We start from the raw sequence: 19648 nt of genomic DNA, 5'->3' as shown, positions 1-19648 counted from the left end.
CATCTGTATATTGTTGGGTCAATACATAGGGTGAATACATATCAATTGGCTGAATAAACACTAGGGCAGGTCTGGGTAGAGGTAGATTGGATGGGACAAAGCTCGAGTCACAGGAAGACAGGGACAGGTTGACAGAAGGAATGTGGAATTCTTTCTTTAACCCACAGGGAACTGTCTCTACCATGAAAAGTTGGTTGTGTTCTCCTCCCAGGTCTAATGTTCTCAGTCCCCCTCTGTTATTTCTGCATCATTTTGACTGACAGCATAGCATACAAGGGAACAAAGCAGAGCAAAAAATTAACATATTTTTAATTATTAATAATTGGATCCAATAACATCAAACAGTATTACACACAAACTCAATGTAATTAGCATATAATAGAGAGAAAAGTAATGTGCTAAATTTTTCAGGAGGATAACTTAGCATTTATCATTAGAGTATAACTAAAGTCTGCCTCTTCGCTTCACAAATTATGTTCAACCTTATTAATATGTAATTCTGATCTATTTGTGTATTTATTTAATGATTTCCACTGCATTATGTAAATATAGAAACTGAGCTGTTTCCTGGCTTAGACCTACATTTGGATGGCAGATAGCTTAGATTTTCTAATTTGATAAGGGTTAAGAAATGTTACTGCTGGGTTCCTCAAAAGTTTTTTTGTTAGGCCCAGTTCACTAAGAGTTGTCACCTCTAGTGAGGTGAAGAAATTCAGGTACTTTTCACTAGCTTATTTTTCAATACCTGCTCAGATCAAAGGGAAAACGGTTTCTCTCTCTTTACCACCCTCTCATCACCTTCAGGTTTCCACTCATCTCCAAGGATTATGTCCTAATTACCACCGTTCAGACCCTCACTTAACCGCAGATGCGTGTCTTCATTCAGACTAATCAGTGCTGCTGAAGGGAGGCAAATCGTGCTTGTAAAATTGTTTCTTTAATTAGGAATCTGTAATTGAATACAGCCTATGTTACAAATCCAATTAGGAGTGGGTTATATAGATGGAACTTCATAACACACGCCAGAAAGGGTTAAATCATGAAAAGGGAATAAAAAGTATAGTAAACATGAAAGAAGGTGAGTGGAAGCACAAGAGGCAGACTGGAAATGTGGCTGTTGGGGTCTGCAGGTAAGCAACCATAAAACCTCACTGGATGGTCTGTTAGACGCACATAAAATAGATAATCTTCATGGCTTTTTTAACCTAGTCTAAAAATAAAAAAAAATTAATGTGGAATTTTAGTATTTTCAGCGAACTGGGTTGGAAGTTACACACTAGGCAAGCAATCATAATACTAATATTTCTGTCTAATGTAATAAACCCCTTCTAAAGCTATGCAAGATCTGGGATTGTTTGCATTTAAGACATAATGAATGAGCCAGGCTTCTACAAAAGCTGAAATGTTTGACAAACCTACCAGCCAATCAGATCACCTATGACCAGATTTCTATCACTGAAGCCTGTAATTACACAAAAAGTGGCACCCATAGCAAAACCCTTCTGCAAGCATCACCTCTGTTGCAAATATTTTTTTTCTACTTTTATTGGTCCCATCCTAGGTTGGAATATCATGAAAAGCTTATGTGAGATTACTGTACATGTATTGATGATGGGAAGAAAATATGTGGCCCATAACTACATAGGCACAGTAGGCTTATGACTAAGGCGGAGACAAATAAGCAGCTTTTTCCTATTGATAGTTCTGACCCAGAGAGCACACCTCCATATATTTACCTTGGAGCTTTGTTCCGGGTTGGTTTCCGTGGTTTATTTGGCAATTCCTTTTTTGTTTGGCAAAATGACTGAAAAAAACAGGTATTTTATTATCTTGTACAAAGTTAGAAAATGAAGACTGATTGGTTAACGCACTGCTAGGGGTGTGTGTGGTGTGTTGTGCACGGTGTGTCTAACTATATTATACTCCAAGGATCCACATCTGCCCACTGAACACCCGTCTGTTACCACGATCAGACCTCACGACAACATCACCAGGAGATCACCACCATTGTGCCCATCCATTCCATCACACGTGAGTGCCTAATACCGCTTTTCCATTTACCTCAATTCATTGTTATTCCCTGGTTAATTTCCATCCACACAGTCTGCGCCAGTTAGTTGTGCTCCTTCCTTTTTCCCTTTTTAATTCAGCTTATTATCTTGCACAGTCAACAAATGTACATTAATAGAAAGGGCACCTAAAGAAAACCACCAAATCTGAATTCTGGTTTTTAGCGTGACCTCTGCTGTAAAGATATTTAATTTAATTTGGATTCAGTTTGTTATATTTTTGAACCAGTAAAACACTATAATGCATAATATTAGGTAATAACAACAAAAAAAGGAGGAAAGCGTTAGAAAAGGTATAAAAGAAAGTGATATCTGGTCACAGAAAAGCTCATACCGGATTTCAAGCACACGTCTTGCAGAGTCTTCCAACTTTGCTAAACAGCTGAGCAGTCATGTTGATCACAGCTGCAGGCTCACATGATGTGAACACTGATTTCTGTTTGTTCCATTATGATCTCATATTGTTTAAAATGTTGAGCCAGTGATTTTTTGTTTTATGCAGTTTGTCATTTTTTCTCTCTCCCACTCACTTTCTTTCCTCTCCATTTAGAGCTAGCCTGCATCATTGCAATGAAGTTTTGATACCACCTTTACCATGGCAAGACATTTTTACTAGAATTGATCAATAAGGGAGTATCCATTCCTGAACACCAGATATTCTCAATCTCTGTTTGTAAGCCACATTTAAACTATGAGTCAAACCAACCTTTAAATAAATACCATGAAAATAAGACACACTAAAAGGGAATTACATTTACTTAAACTTTGATTACATTTATTTATTATTTTAACAGGCCATGCTTCTTACTTAGTTATTAGAAATGATTAATGCAAATGTGTTTAGACAAAATTTGACAAGATTTGCCAAGCTTTTAAAGGCTTCCATGATCCACATCAGGGGGTGGTACTAGTCACATGTGGTTCCTGTGTCACTGGTTAAAGATTTATTCTGTTCTAAAAATGAATGCTACTCCAAGAAGTATTATTTTTGCCAAGGAACCTAAAAGAAGTGCCTTTGTTTAATGTTTATTGCTAGGTGCATACCAGGGTTTCTTACCAGGGTCTGTTAGAGTATCTAGAATAAATCAGGAAATTTAAAAACCTACTTGAAATGTTTTTATTTTCTATAAATTGTTTTTATTTACTTACAGTATGCTTTGCTAGACAATTTGACTGCTCCAGGAAGCCCTGAAGTCTTGTAAGTGCCATAATGTGCTAACATATTTACCACCAGGCCATTTGATTTAAATATTGCACATAATTAGTACCTCTCATCTTTAATAGGCACTATGTTTGCATTTATTCAAAGAATAGAAGCACCTGCTCACTCAATTTATATTCCTTTTTTTTTATATCTAAGACTTATTGATAGGGCACAGCACTATGCTTCGGAGCATCCTAATGCCAAGAACCAGCGTTTAACATACTTATACCTGTGTAAACACTGACTCTATGGGAGCTGTTGGTGAATGGATGGAAGGCACTAGAATGTGTACTGAACAGCTGTGGGTGTCAGTGTTCTTTAAGTCTGTATCCATGGTTGGACACATATAGTATTTTTATCATGAGGGGAAAAGGGAGAGAAAGGTTGCAGCACATTCTGTAAAAGTTGCACTTATTCTATAAGACTAATGTGAATGAGTTAATTGACTGGAGGTTGAATTGAGGCTCAATAGGTGCTATTTAGTTTTTATATGTTTGCTAAATTTTCTATGACCACTTAGTTTCATGCTTTGTGTAACATGGCTAGAGAAGACAGTAACCCTTATTGGTCTTACCATCAAGTTCATTTCCTACCCATTTATTATAAGTTTAATTATTGAAGGCTCAAAGCAGATCACAATATTGTCTGGAACAAATAGGCCCTTAAGTCTTCAGCAAAGTTCAGCAAAGGAGAGCCTGAAAATTCCTGCTGCTGTCATAAGCATTATGGGGACAGTCAGGAATAAAGGAACCCTTCCTTTTTTGACAAGGGCAAAAAATGTGTGACATGAGTATGTTTATGCATTTTCATTGGGTACTTGTTTGGGGGCATTTGCTTTATTTTAGCACACATCTCAAAACCAGACTTAAAAAATAACATTTTTGTAACACACTTTGAAAATGTTCTCTGTTGTCTGTTGACATTTACACAAAATCACCAACATTCCAGAGGCTTGTGTAAGTTCATCCATATTCTGACAAATATAGGAATAATTGAAAGCATGGGAAAGTGCTGTCTTTCTATAGTTCTAAATGAACATTCCCTGTGAAACAGTATCTAGTCTCAGAATAAGCTCCATTCAGACACCAAACCAAGCTCATACATAGTAAATAAAGGAGGATTCAGCTTATTACCTGTGCCACCTTGTTTATATAGCAAAATTAGTAATCTGAACAACAAAGATGGGCATGTATGGTAATGCATTAAGGATAGAAAAACCCTTTCAACAAGAATAGAAATTGCCACAGCAAAGATAGAAATGACAGTCTTCTGAGACTAAAGTACATGTTATCTCCTGTCACATTTGTTGAGTGTATATAAATTTTGCAGGCAGGAGTGATAATCTTGCTGGTAGTCTTCTCTCCTGAAATCTCAATGTTCCCAAAGTAAGTATCTCTATGATTTATTTGGACATGCTGAATTCTATTAGGAAATAACAGTTCCTTGCATGTAGTCTGCTATAGGGAGACAAGCTGAAAATACATGTGCTCTGTAGGAATGCTTAGGTGCTGACATAGAATACAGATGAGACACAGGGCGTAGTTACAAGCCTTACATTGCCATATAAATACGTTAGAAATAAATCTCTGCAATATATACACTAACACCCTAGAATCACCCTGCGCAGCTCAATGAAATTATCCAACCCGTAACATGCTCTGGCTTTACCCCCTGAGGAAAACGCAACACAGCTCACAAAAACATTGGTTTAATCAGTGAGTCCATTACACAACTAAGAAAACCTTGATGGATTACATCTTGCCATTTCTTAAAGAGATTTATGAAAGATTAATGCTGGTGGTATATTACTACTCAAAGAATAGGGACAGCATGCAAAAAATATCTTCCTAAGGTATAGGCTGATCATGTGCAAGCTGTATGTGTCAATATGCAACTAGACCAAAAAAAAGGCCAGATGGCAGAATTTAGCAATATTAGAATTTATGTGTGGACAAATGATTTATTTGAAGATAATAGCGATGAAGAGGTTCAGTTAAAAAAATATAGCTCATTACCTTGTCCAATTATGTAAGCATAAAAGCTCATAGATTAGATTCAATAATTACAGTGTTGTACTACAGTAATTCTTGTTGAAATGCGGTGAAAATGAAAGAGTCATTGATCCTTCTAGTAACCACACTGGACATTCACATTGTTACAATAATAATACAGCACAAAGATCCAATAAACCAAGATGTAGCTTGCACAGTTATTTGGTGATAATGGTTTTCCTTTATTGTCTGCATTTGCCCATAATGCTATGCGTGCCAGCCATGTAATTCCTTTAGAGGTCAATGACATTTGTTTTATACCTAAAACAATGGATCTGAGTAGCGCCACACCATAACTTAATAATACATATACAATTTTTTGCAAGGTCAAATAGAATATACATATATATAAACATCTGGAATAATTGTTGTTTAGTTCCTTCATAGGAAACATTGCAATAATGGTTATTACAATGTTTTCCATGAATCAATGGTTATTTTTGCCAATGAAAGCATCTCCTGGAATCTCATGCTCCAGTTGTGAGATTCATGCAGCCTTTTCATAGAAGCTCCTTTGATTCCCCAAATTTACTCTAAAGGCATTTTAATGAACTGGAGGGTCTTTGAATTTCCTTTTTTTCACAGACTGGACTGTATAGTTAGAATACTGTTTACATTAAACTTGGCGTTCAAAGGACCACATTTTCTTTTTGGATAGAGAAGGGGAGGTTTATAACCTCTGTTGTTTTTTACTGCTATAATCCTGATGGGAAATGAAGCAAGAAGAAATCTCCAAAATCTCTACAATGGACACACAATAAAAATAACTTTCTGAGCAATGTAAATAAGCGCTTGAACATTTGTCAAAGATTTTAACTGTTGTTACGTTTCAAGAGATGTCCCTGCATTATTTTAGATTAACCTTAAGTGTGTGGGCAGCTCTTTTTATTTGCATACAGTGCCTCCAATTACTCTTATGCCCACCTATCAATGGACTTAGGACACATAAACCTGATTATATAAAGAAGTAGAACATTTTCCCTTTCAAAGTGAATTTTCAAAGTGTATTTTCACTTTGTATAGTGAATTTTCACTAATTTTAGTGAATAAGCTGAAAGTTCTTTTGCATAGAATACCTAATCATATGCAAGGAAAATCTTATTTTTTTGTTCCTATACTTTTGTACTAGTATCTTTTTCTTTAAGTCCATTGAGGACACAGGAATTTCTTAAGACAATTGGGTTATGCTACTGCCTACAGGAGGTTGGAACACTGGGCAAAAAAAAAACATTATGTCAGCTACTGTGATCAACGAGACGTAATGTTTACTAGTGAACAGGCCTAAGCATAGCAAACCTAACCTTTGACCTCAGGGAAAGGAAGCTCGGATAGACAGGGTATGTCAAGAAAAAAACACCAACCAATCTACAAGACTTGAGTAGGAGTCACATCAGGGAGGGAGAGGTCCATAGGAAGGATGCTACCTGAGATAGCCCTCTTAGCTGCTAATCCAAATGGAGAGAGACATAATAAACCCTTAAACTTGGAAAAATAGAAGGGTAGTAATCCAGAATCCTGGATCCTACATCACAGCCTGTTCATTCAAGATTTCCTCAATGGGGAGAAGCACTCAGTACAGAGACTCCTCCCCCATTCAAATACTAGTGATAGTACAGAGGTTTCCCATTAATTCCCATTCATTCAGACACTGATCATAGTAAGATATTTACTGAGTGCTTCCCATTCATTGAGTGCTGAGGCTGCAGAAAAAGAAATTGAGGATTTGGTGTGCTCAATTTCTTTTCTATTTTAAAAGGGAAAATAATTTTTTTATTATAAAAATAAAAAATTATTTAACAAAAGTGAAAGCTTTCTCGCACAGGGCGCCTAAAGCCGGCCCTGTGTGTCCATGTGTGCTTAATGCAATGGAAGTAGGTTAAACACAGCCTGAACTACTGCTGGAAAGTATATACAGATACTGACACTATTTTTCCTTTTTCCATGTTTGTAGAAAATAAAAACATTTCAGAGACGGATATAGATACTGCCTCCAGGCCGGTTCACACCACAAACAGTGCGTTCCAGAGTGGTCAGCCTCTGGAATGCACTGTATCGCAACCCAGCAGGGTCCCTGCATTCGGGGGGCTCGGGGTGCATTGAAGTCAATGCACCTGCAGCCACACACCCCCATCCTCAGCGCGATTGCCCGCTCCCGAACGCGTACCACAGTAGTGCCTGCATTCCAGTCCAGGGTGATCTGCAAAAAATGCTGCATGTGCTATTTTTGCAGATCGCACTGGAATGAACGCAGGCACTGATGTGTGGGTGGGTGTGGGCAATCGCACTGTGGGTGGGGTGTGTGGCTGCAGTGCCACTGACTTCAATGCACCACCACGCCCCCTCCCACCACTGTTTGTGGTGTAAATCGGCCCTCCAGTGTCCTGTATGCAGGATAGTTTACTAAAAGTTTACTAACTGATCGCTGCAAGAAAACAATTTACAGGACAAGTCAACATTGTAACATTTTGCATAAGCTGAATCTGACCATAGACACTAGAATGTCCAGCTAGACTGACATGCATTCTCAGTCTAGCTGTATTACATACCAGTCAGTGCACTGCATATCCACCTTTACAGCCAAATTCAGTTGCAGGAGGCTGTAAAAAAACACGCACACACTGGGGTGGGGGACTGCGCTCCCGGGCCAGGAACACCATTACCCGGAGAGAAGCGGGTATCTCTCTAGTACTAGTCGGCAGCTCGCTGGGTCCTCACGGCCGAGTCTCCAGTGCGGCCCCATAATTTGCCTACCGCGCTGTGTTACTTGTGTTCCCCAGTGCTGCTCGGCCCGCCCCCATCTCTGTGCCGTTGGCTCCCCCAGTTGTTATGCCTAGAGCTTACACTCTAATGGCCACCCACAGTCACACACTATTATTATACATTTATATACACTATATTATCAAAAGTATTGGGACGCCTATACACGCACATGAACTTTAATGGCATCCCAGTCTTAGTCCGTAGGGTTCACTATTGGGTTGGCTCCGCCCTTTGCCGCTATAACAGCTCCGCCTCTTCTGGGAAGGCGTCCACAAGGTTTAGGAGTGTGTCTATGGGAATGTTGGACCATTTGTGAGGTCAGGTACTGATGTTGGACGAGAAGGCCGGGCTCGCAGTCTCAGCTCTAATTCATCCCAAAGATGTTCTATGGGGTTGAGGTCAGGACTCTGTGTAGGCCAGTCAAGTTCCCCCCTCCCAAACTTTGCACATCCATGTCTTTAAGGAACTTTGCTTTGTGCACTGGTGCGCAGTCATGTGGGAACAGGAAGGGTCCATCGCCAAACTGTCACCACAAAGTTGGGAGCATGAAATTGTCCAAAATGTCTTGGTGTGCTGATACCTTAAGAGTTCCCTTCACTGGAACTAAGGGGCCAAGCCCAACCCCTGAAATGCAACCCCACATCATAATCCCCCCTCCACCAAACTTTACACTTGGCACAATGCAGTCAGGCAAGTACCGTTCTCCTGGCAACCGCCAAACCCAAACACGTCCATCAGATTGCCAGACAGAGAAGCGTGATTGGTCACTCCAGAGAACGTGGTGTAAAGCACGCCGAGTCCAGAGACGGCGTGCTTTACACCACGGTTCGAAATTCAGGAAAATTCGTACAAATTTCGATTCATAACGAAACGAATCGCACATGTATAGCAGCTGCTCGGCCATGGAAACCCATTCCATGAAGCTCTCTAAGTGTACCTGTGTCTCCGCTGCGCGCTCCCTTCCAAACATCTAAAAATTTCTCGGGCGGCCGCAAAGGATCTTGGGGCCGGCGCATGTGCAGTTCAGATGTTCAGCCGGAAGACGAGGGGAGACACAAGGTAAGTATATGGAGCATACTTATGGAGTAAGAGAAGACAGAGGAGTCAGCGCTGGATCGGAGACCCGCAGCAGCACTGGACGGACAGATGAAAACTACAGGAAAGAAGAAGATTGCATTAAGGCCTCATTCACACGGGAAAAGGCCAGGACGTACAGCTCCGTGCTGCATGCACGGCCGTATTGGGCAGCTCCCGGGAAGGACAGGTGCTGCATGTGATTAGTATGCAGCCCCTGTCCTTCTCTATGGGCGTACCTGACCATACGCCGCCCTACGCTCACACCAAGTGCAGGTCTGTATGGGTGCAGGTGTCCCGTCTTGGACGCAGACAGGATCCGTCCTGTCAGCGTACGAGTACCCGCACAGACGTGCAGGGTGGGTGAGCGTAGGGCGGCATACGGCCACGTACTCGGGAGCTGCCCGATACGGCAGTGCACGGAGCTGTGCGTGCCGGCTGTTTCTCGTGTGAATAAGGCCTAAGAGACATCCTTTAAGGTAAGTCCCTACAGTAGGATTGGGAAGGGGGAAAAAAAGTTTAACTTTAATGTCACTTTAAGATGCGTGAGGCTAAAAGATACCTGCTACCACAAGGGAGCTGGTCCCATGTCCCCCAATTTTACATGCGTCACCTGCAGATCCCAGACTGGTCAAGACTTTGAATGCAAATCACCTAAATGCTTTTAATTTTGATATACTGTATATTTGCATTGTGCATTTTTCAACGTTAAATAAAGCAGTTAGCATTGAGCACCCTGTATTTGGACTTCACTGCATTAATTATAGATGGACATAAGGATCATAAAGCAACTTACTGGCACAGCAATGGTTAACCTCCTCCCCCTGTCAGCTCACACTCTATGTCCTGTGATCTTTGTTCACAGCGCGGTGTCCTGCACACAGTCCCCCCCTGGCTCAGGCTGATGTCGGCTGGTGATGGGGGCGGGGTAGCCCTGCTCTGTGTTCAGCCTGGCCGCTCTGTGCTCTTTCATCACTCACGCTGTCAGAGCTGGCCATCGGACATAGCGGGCTGAGCCGAGCCGGCCCGAACACAATCAGGGAGATTGTGTTCGGCCCAGTCCGGCCCGGTATGCCCAAAGACCAGTCCGGCCCTGGAAGAACCTAAGAGACACCTACCCTTAAAGGGCAAGTAAATCAAATGTTCCTTAAGCGTATCCTCAGTCTGCCAGGCATGAAACCAAATCACCCTACGCTTATGGACAGACGTTACACCCATGCCAGATACAACCTTGTAAGAGGCTACTACAGCTGAGCTGCAATGCTCCAGATATTTGTTCCAAAACCTACAGGACACAAAGGTTTGTCCTGGAGGTGTCACCTTTAAGAGAGATTTGATCCGTAATGACAATAATTCACAAATGTGAGTCACAGCCAAAAGAGGACAGGGAGTTACTCCAGAATCAGAAGAGAAAGGGTTGTGCAAGCCCCAGTCACTGGAGAGGACTCTGTTACAGTCCACTTGCAGAAGCTGTCCATGCAGTGGGGTGGCCCTATCTACAGCCACCAAAACCTCCTGACCGAAGCCAACAGCAGCAGCAGTGCCAGTGTGAAGCCTGTGCCAGCACGAGATCCACTCACCTAACAGTTTGTTGAACAAACGATTCCTTATACTGGACACATGAGATTCTGTATCTCCCTTTCCTCTCAGTGAACTTAACTCAGCATATATCTAGTGGCCATTTGTAGTACTGCTGTAGAATTGTTTTTATATGTTCTATCCCTGTTTAGGTGCCCATACACTGTACGATTCTCGTACGAGAATCGGGCGAAATCCCGCGATCGTACGAGAATCGTACAGTGTATGGAAGGCGTGCAACCGTTTCTAATGTACGGTCACACATCTTTTGTCAAACCAGCATGCTCGAAAACCCGCCGAGAATCGTACGATTGTCGGCGGGTTTCTAGCCTGCTCGTTCGATAGCTGTGGAACGGGCCGGTGTGCGCACACTGCCCGTTCTGCATTGCGGTCATCGAAAGCCCGCCCCTCAGCGGAGCGGGCTTTCGATGATCGCAAGTACGATCTGCCCATCCAAGGTGGGCAGATCGTACGAGCTTTCAATAAGCATACGACCATCGCAAGACAAAAGTCGTATGGGCACCTTTTTCCTTAATATTCATATGATCCCCTCTACTAAACAATGAAAATCAACATAAATTGCAAAGTAGAAATTGCACCACTGGTCTGATCATTTGGCTGATACCATTACACAACAGCACCACCATGCAAAGCCTAATTCTTGAAGGTCACATACCAGGTTAGCTGCATAGTTTTTGGTCCAACAGGGTCTGGTTACACACTTTAAAGCGATTGCTGAGGATACACCAATCTGGATAGGTGTTGTGTAGCAACTAGCTAAAGTTTTGAAAGCACTAAAGAAACAATTATCTAATGTGTAGCGAGTATCTTGATTGAAGAAAAAATAAAATCAGAAAAATAAAATAGCTAGAAAAACATATAGTTAGGCTTTTTTTCCTCAGAGCTAAAGGAACGGTGTCCAACCTGCTGGGACACTAGCATAAAACCGAGGCATGACGGTCGTAGACCAGGGTTGGCTTGAAAAAGTTTTTGTTGCATTATTAGATTCCTCATGATACAGAAGTACATTTTGCAAAGTACCACTGTAAACAAAAAACTCCCCCAAAAGCTTGTAATTTGCTATAACATACAGTGTGTGGGGCTAAACTCCGTTCTATAAAGTGATCCCGCCAATATTGTCAGAATCTCTCTCACTCTTCTCTCCTCCTACTGAGTGACAGTTCAGCTTGTCGGAGCCACTGCACACAAGCTTGTGGTAGATTTTTATTTACAGGAGTATTTTGCAAAATTTACCCCTGTATCATTAGGAATCTAAAAATGCAAAAAAAATGTACCCCATACTTCTCTTTTAATGTTTTGTGTTTGTCAGTTTCCTAACCTCCTGTAGGTGGCAGTATAACCCAATTGTCTAAGAATAACCACATTCCTGTGTACCTCATTGGACTATAAAGAAATCGGATTTTTGGTCACACATGATTGAATGATTGAAGTCACCACAACTTCACCTCATTCACTAAGCTGAACTTAACTATGCAAAGAGAAACTTCACTAAGCTTAGAGGATATGGTGAAGTTGTTCTAACTTCAATTATCCAATTATCATCATTATTATTAGGGATGCACCGATACAGATACTGGTATCGGTATCTGTACCGATACCGAGTATTTGGGCGAGTACTCGTACTCGCCCAAATGCTCCGATACCTTTCCCGATACTAGAACTTCTGACAGAGGGAGATTTCCTCTGACCGGCAGTGCCGCAAGTAAAGATGAAGCCGGGAAGCTGGCTCCATGCTGATTGGCAGGGAAGCCGGCTTCCCAGCCAATCAGTGTCGAGCCGGGCAAACAAATCTAATACCATAGCGACACAACCCCCACCCTGCAGGCACCTAATTCCCCTCACATAGATCCTAAGCATTATTTACCGTACCAGTCCCTCTGCCAAATCTGCCATCTCCCGTGTGCACACTGCACAGCGCTCACGTGCGGCACTCAACCTGCTACTGCGCATGCACAGGATTTCTGAATGAGAGCGCTGGGCAGTTTGCGCAGAAGCAGGCTGAGCGCCGATCACCTGGGCGCTGTACACAGGAGACGTGGGGAGATCTTGGAGTGCGGTGTCTGCCCACTTGGAGAGATCTGGTCGAGGGACTGGTACGTTAATGAATGTGGCTAAGGATCTATCTAAGGGGAATTAGGTGCCGGGTCGTGTCACCATATTGTCAGATCTGTTTGGCCGGCCTTGATGCTGATTGGCTGGGAAGCCGACTTCCCGGCCAATCAGCATCCAGCCGGCCAAGCAGAATGGAGTGGGCTTCCCGGGCAATCAAGATGCCTTCCTGGCTTCCTGATTGCCCAGGAAGACGGCTCTATACTACCCGAAGTACCAGTAGCGTTACTCGGTATCGACGAGTACCGAAATATAAGTATCGGTACTTGTACTCGATACCGAAACAACGGTATCGGTGCATCCCTAATTATTTTTATTAGCAGTAGTATTATTCAGGATTCATATAGTTCCAACAGTTTCAGCAGTTCTTTACAATATACAGTAAGACACTACAGTTACAATACAATTCAAGTCAAGAAGGTTAGGACGGCCCTGCTCATGAGAGCTTACAATCCAAAAGTGATGGGCAAGTGATACAAAAAGGTGGTAGCTGTTTGGGAAAGATGAGTTGTTTGGGAAAGAGTTGAGTTTTCAGGGCACACCTAAAGGCAGACGGAGTAGCAGAGAGCTGGACAGGTTGGGGTAGGAAGTTCCAGAGGATGAGAGAGACTCTGAAGAAGTCCTGGAGGTGTGGATGTGAGGAGTTAAAAGTTGTTGTTAATATTAAGGATGCGTAGATACTAGTACGACTATTTGAGCGAGTTCTCGTACACACCCAAAATGCTCCGGTGCTAACCCCAATACAGGAACTTCCAGTCAGAGGCACATGTGAGGAAAACTGGAGCCGGCTGCCTGGCCAATCAGGAAGCCGAGCGGCGTGTACTGACTTGCCGACCGGCTTTCTGATTGGCCAGGAAGCCGGCTCCATGCTAGCGGAAGTACCCGTATCGGTAGTCGGTATGGGCGAGTTCCGAAAGATAAATATCAGTACTTGTACTGAATATCGAAAAACTGGTATCAGTGCATCTCTAGTTAATATTTTTAATTTAGTTCTTTGGCCAATTAAAAGTCTGTTAAGGGATTATGTGCAAGCAAAAATCCTGATTTTTTTTAATTTTTTTTATTTACTTGAACATGACAGGATATTTTTTGCAAAATTAATTTTCACTTTGTTTTACTAAATTAATTACATTAAGTGAAAATGCAATTTGAAAGTGAACACACCCTACTTCTTTAGTAAATCAACTCCATTGGAACCCCAAAAGGTTCCTTCTTTTATGGCTATAAAAGTGATTTCCCATCACTTCCTATGCCAGTTGCAATCTTTGTTTAAGACTGTGAGGCCAGGTTCACACCTGGGTGATCCGTGACCGTGCAAAAATCATGCACGAAACCCCGCGGATGGCCACGGAGTCGCACACCACGCGCTGCACACTGGTGGAGGCATTATTTTCTAATTGCACCCCAGTCCCACAAGGGAGATTGCGTGGTTTCCCACCGCGATTCCACCCGTCCAATCAAGCACAACCGCGGTTGAAAAGACGTGAGTCATGTAAAATCAATGGGGTCACGCGGCAAACGCACACGATCGCGCAGTGCCAGAATGTGTTTTCCGGTATCGCCCAAGTCTGCACCAGCCCTGAGTGTAAGATTTTGAAATGGTTGCACCAGGATGGAAGTGATGGCAAAACAAAAACCTACCCTAGCTCATTGGTTTTATATGTATAATATATGTAGTATTACTTCCAAGATGTCACTTTATGTCACAGTTGTAATGCCACTTTTATGCCCTGCGTATTTCCAAGACTTGTTCATGGCATAAGCAGATTTAAAATTATAAAGAAAGAGCTAGGACGTTAATAGCCGATTTCCCAGTGAAAAGCTGACATTTGGGAAAGCTGATTTTTTTTTTTATTCTGTAAGTGGCTACTGAATTGCACTCTTATCCAGCAGGAGAACAATTAACAGGCTTCTGCTGACTTGTCATGTTTAGTATATCAAGCAGAAACTGTAGATGTGAACTGCCTCTCCTACACGTTGTGCCTTTTTAATAATCGCAGATCCTATTTGATACCTTGTCTTGCATAATATATGAATCATTTGCATAATATTCCAATGAAAATCTCTGTTTCATTCTCTGCAGGGCAACTATACCAAATAATCTAGTTCTGAATAAAAATATTATTATTTTGTAGAACTTATACTTTCCAACAGAGTCTAGTTATTTCCTATCCATCGCTGACATGTGCTTCTTGCATTTTTCTTATATGGTTCCGAGGTGTATTTAAAGCCCAACTCTACCTTTAAAGAAAAAAAAAATATGAGGTGCAGCAGATATAATAAAAAGCAGCCTTAGCTGAAACATCTCATTTTGCTTCTCGACCTTTTGGCTAAGATCAGATGTAGTATCTGTTCTTATCAGTTTTGGGGGGAAGAACGACACCATCTTTGAACTAGTGAACTTTGAACCATCTTTGATGGTTGTCTAGTATTCCCTGGAGTAATAGGTGGGTGCTGGAGGGGTTTCCATTCCTCCTGGGTTTATTCTGCCTTGTCCCTAGTTGTAGGCAGGAACCCCCCGGTGCTAATGCCTCCTGGTAGGGGTGGGGCTGCTCCTGTCTGGCCGGAGGGTTTGGGGAGCGCAGAGGCCCACCTTGCTGTACCCCTTGCGGTGGTGTCCCAGGGTGTGCTGGAAAATCACTTGGGAGTGGGATGCCACTGTGATTCACCGTCACTAGGTCACAGCACTTAAAGCATTTTCTGCACCTTGCCTCTTAGGCAGGCCTTGTGACTAGCCCGCAGCATTTTATTTAAACTTGGCCGGAAGGCCTGCCAGGGTAGTGCACTGGCACCCATTTTAATTTAAACACTATTTTAATGTACAAGTGAGCACTTTTTGACTCCACAGATGATGGACGGTATGGGTGCCTTTGGGGTCCATCCTGATGTCAGGGGGAGGTTCTGTGGCCTCTACAGGTTTTTTTTTTTACCCCCCCCTCAAAGGTCCCTGAGGATTAGGCTCCACTTTGCTTCGGCTAGGTGGACTTGAGTTATCCTTGCCCCTGTCAGGAGCCTTGCACCCCATGGGGTTCAGGGTTTTGTGGCCCTTCCTCTTTGGAGGAAATCCAAAAGCACCCTCGTGAATTTTTTTAGCGTGTTGTGATTTCACAATTCACTTTTTTTGTTGTTCTGTTCACACCAACATGCTTGAAACACTTCTTTCTGGAGAATTTTTACTCCTCTTTTTAGAAAAATCGCCTTTTTTCTGTGTTTAGATAATTTTTTCATCCATTGTATATGATAAATTCTTTGCTTCTCTTTCTTCTTCCTGTTGTTGATTAATAAAACTTCTTGACTTTGTTGTCTGTTACAGGGTTTTCCAAATTACAGACTAATGATTTGTAATTCATTTTTGATTCAGGCTAAAAGGTTGTCCTGTTACCAAATATTTTCTAACAAATGTTAATATTCCAATGTGGTTGGTATAATTTTGTCATAAGGGTTGTGTCACCTATAAGCGTATCTTTGATGAAGGATCTTCAGAGGGGTGCAAGGTTTCCCCTCACCTCCTGCTCTGGTGACAACTGTGTAATTTTAAATTTGCCATCACCTGGTGACCATGGTCATCAGAAAAAATGTAGAGGGTGATCTTTTTGGTGGGGACACACACCAAAACAAATTTGACAGGTGTTGTAATCAGAGGCGGCTCTCTAATTAGGCGAGTTAAGCGTTCACCTAAGGCCTTGCGCTTATGAGGGCCTTGCGCTTATGAGGGCCTTGCGGCCGCCTAGCTCGCCTCTACACCTCACCTGGCCAGTAACTGCCCCGCAGCCTCCGCACCCCCCTTCTGCCACTGCTTTTAGAGAGAGGGAGAAGCCGCGCGGCGCTTCTCCCTGTAGTACTGGTGGAACTACTGGCGGACTACCAAACGTGCATGCCGAAACTAGGGGGGCAGGAGGGGCGCTGCCAGAGGTGCACTGCCTGGCGGAAGTACCAGTTTGGTATCGACCGAACCCTTGTGATCCGACGCTTCCGGTGTCCAGGCCGCAACCTGTGGAGACAGGAGAGAGGTTGTCGTTGTCGTCCCCGTCCCTCCCCCAGCAGTGGCAGCGGCCGGAATCAGAGGGAGGCAAGCAGGAGCGAGCTGGTACCGGAGGAAGTTGACAGAGTCTGCAGGAGCTGGAACACTAAGCAGGTGAGAGCAACAAGTGACATGTGACTGTCCAGGTGAGAAAATACATTGGGGGGAATTTATCAAAACTGGGGCAGAGAGAATCTGGAGCTGTTGCCCAGGGCAACAAATCAGCTTCTCTCTTCAGTGTGTTCAGTTAAGATTTGAAAATAAAACAGAGAGGCTGATTGGTTGCCATGGGCTACTGCTGCAGATTGTGTCTGCTCCAGTTTTGATAAATTCCCTTCATTGCATTTAAATAACACACATTACTTAAACAAATCATTAATAGCATATCAATCTGTGTGGTGCAAATATGCTGTGCGTTCTGTACTATTGATCTCTGCGTTCTGTACTATTGATCTCTGCGTTCTTGACTGCCAAACTCTGCATTCTGTACTATTGATCTCTGCGTTCTTGACTGCCAAACTCTGCATTCTGTACTATTGATCTCTGCGTTCTTGACTGCCAAACTCTGCATTCTGTACTATTGATCGCTGCGTTCTTGACTACCAAGCTGTGCGTTCTGTACTATTGATCTCTGTGTTCTTGACTGCCAAACTCTGCGTTCTTGACTGCCAAACTCTGCATTCTGTACTATTGATCTCTGCGTTCTTGACTACCAAGCTGTGCGTTCTGTACTATTGATCTCTGCGTTCTTGACTACCAAGCTGTGCGTTCTGTACTATTGATCTCTGCGTACTTGACTACCAAAATGTGCGTTCTGTACTATTGATGTCTGCGTTCTTGACTACCAAACTGTGCGTTCTGTACTATTGATCGGTCCAGTGTGATCTGCAAAAAATGCTGCACTCTGTGTGTGCGTTCCTTACACCTGACCTCTGCACGATGTGTGTTCCTTACAGCTGACCTCTATGTACTATTGATGTCTGCGTTCTTGACTATCAAACTGTGCATTCTGTACTATTGATCGGTCCAGTGTGATCTGCAAAAAATGCTGCACTCTGTGTGTGCGTTCCTTACATCTGACCTCTATGCATTCCCTACATCTGACCTCTGTGCATTCCCTACATGTGACCTCGGCACTCTGTGCGTTCCTTACTTCTGACCACTGCACTCTGTGCGTTTCTTACATCTGACCTCTATGCATTCCCTACATCTGACCTCTGTGCATTCCCTACATGTGACCTCGGCACTCTGTGCGTTCCTTACTTCTGACCACTGCACTCTGTGCGTTTCTTACATCTGACCTCTATGCATTCCCTACATCTGACCTCTGTGCATTCCCTACATGTGACCTCGGCACTCTGTGCGTTCCTTACATCTGACCTCTGTGCATTCCCTACATGTGACCTCGGCACTCTGTGCGTTCCTTACATCTGACCTCTATGCATTCCCTACTTCTGACCACTGCACTCTGTGCGTTTCTTACATCTGACCTCTGCACTCTGTGCATTACTTCCATAGGGTTAAGGTTTTGTGTATAGTTATTTGTAGAATTAGATATCAGAGTCAGAAATAAAATTCTAGCTCTAGGAGCTGTAAATTCCTGGCTGCTGGGATTAAAGGAGATAAGGAGAGTCTTACAATATACAATGTATACAGTTCAGTTTTAATTATTATTTGCATTTTCTTTCATTATGGGTGTAAGTGGGAGGGGCCTCACGTTTTGAGTTTCGCCTAAGGCCTCACAAAGTCTAGAGCCGCCTCTGGTTGTAATCCTTCCCTATTCAAAACTAAAAATAAATATTCTGGGTACATATACACTTTAAATAACCTGTTATGATTAAAATGCAGAGCTCCCATAGATTGCCTAATTATCATAATGCAAGTAACCTGAACTTATGCTGAACTTCTAGCTTCAATACTTTCAGAGTCACTGCCCTGGAACAAGTATGCAGATTAGTGAATTCATAGAAGAGGCAGAAGCCCTTCTCTGCATTTTTGCTTTAGGTCAAAGCAGCCTCCATGCTCCTTTCCAGGCAGGTTTCCTCAAAGTGTTAAAAATGAGCTGGAATTTTCAGAAATGGATTTTGAATGTTAAGTAACATAACCAGTTTTACTTCTCTTACACCACACTTTCGTTAGGTATTCACATTTTCTGTAAATGGAATTTACTTTCTGCACATAATTGCAGTGTGGCCCCACTAGTGTCCTATCAGATAAAATAAATAGACCGTCAAAAGTATTAGGTTGCCCTCGTACAAGTATTATTATCCAGTATATGGGCTGGTTCCTGCCCCTCCTCCCTTCTTTACTGCCCTATATTAGTAAAGCAGAAAGTACAGTTATACAGTGTGCGTTGAGTGGAGATGTGCTGGCAGAAGATCCCCCATAACTTAGTTACATAGTATTTGAGGTTGAATAAAGACACAGGTCCATCAAGTTCAACCTATTGCCTGTATGTATGTGATTCTGCATGTGTATGTGTTTGTCCCGGTCCCTATGTGATCTTGTTTGTAAGGGTACCTGTACCCCTGTATGTAACGGTCTCTGAGGATGTTGTCTAAATGCTTTTCGAATGATTCAATACTCTCCGCTGATACCACTGCTTGTGGCAGCGAGTTATAAACTTTATCCGGTCTAACTTAGAAGAAGCCCCTATGCCCCTTGTGGTTAAATATTTTCTCCACCAATTTGAGGTGGTGGCCTATAGTCTTTGTTATGTTTACTGTAAAAAGTTTATTGCTGATGTTGCTATCACCAAAAA

Source organism: Nanorana parkeri, unplaced genomic scaffold (assembly GCF_000935625.1).
Source record: "Nanorana parkeri isolate BGI_ZX_2015 unplaced genomic scaffold, ASM93562v1 scaffold76, whole genome shotgun sequence".
NCBI classification, from domain to species: Eukaryota; Metazoa; Chordata; class Amphibia; order Anura; family Dicroglossidae; genus Nanorana; species Nanorana parkeri.
The sequence above is the reverse complement of the archived record's forward strand: the minus strand, read 5'-3'. Positions refer to the sequence as shown.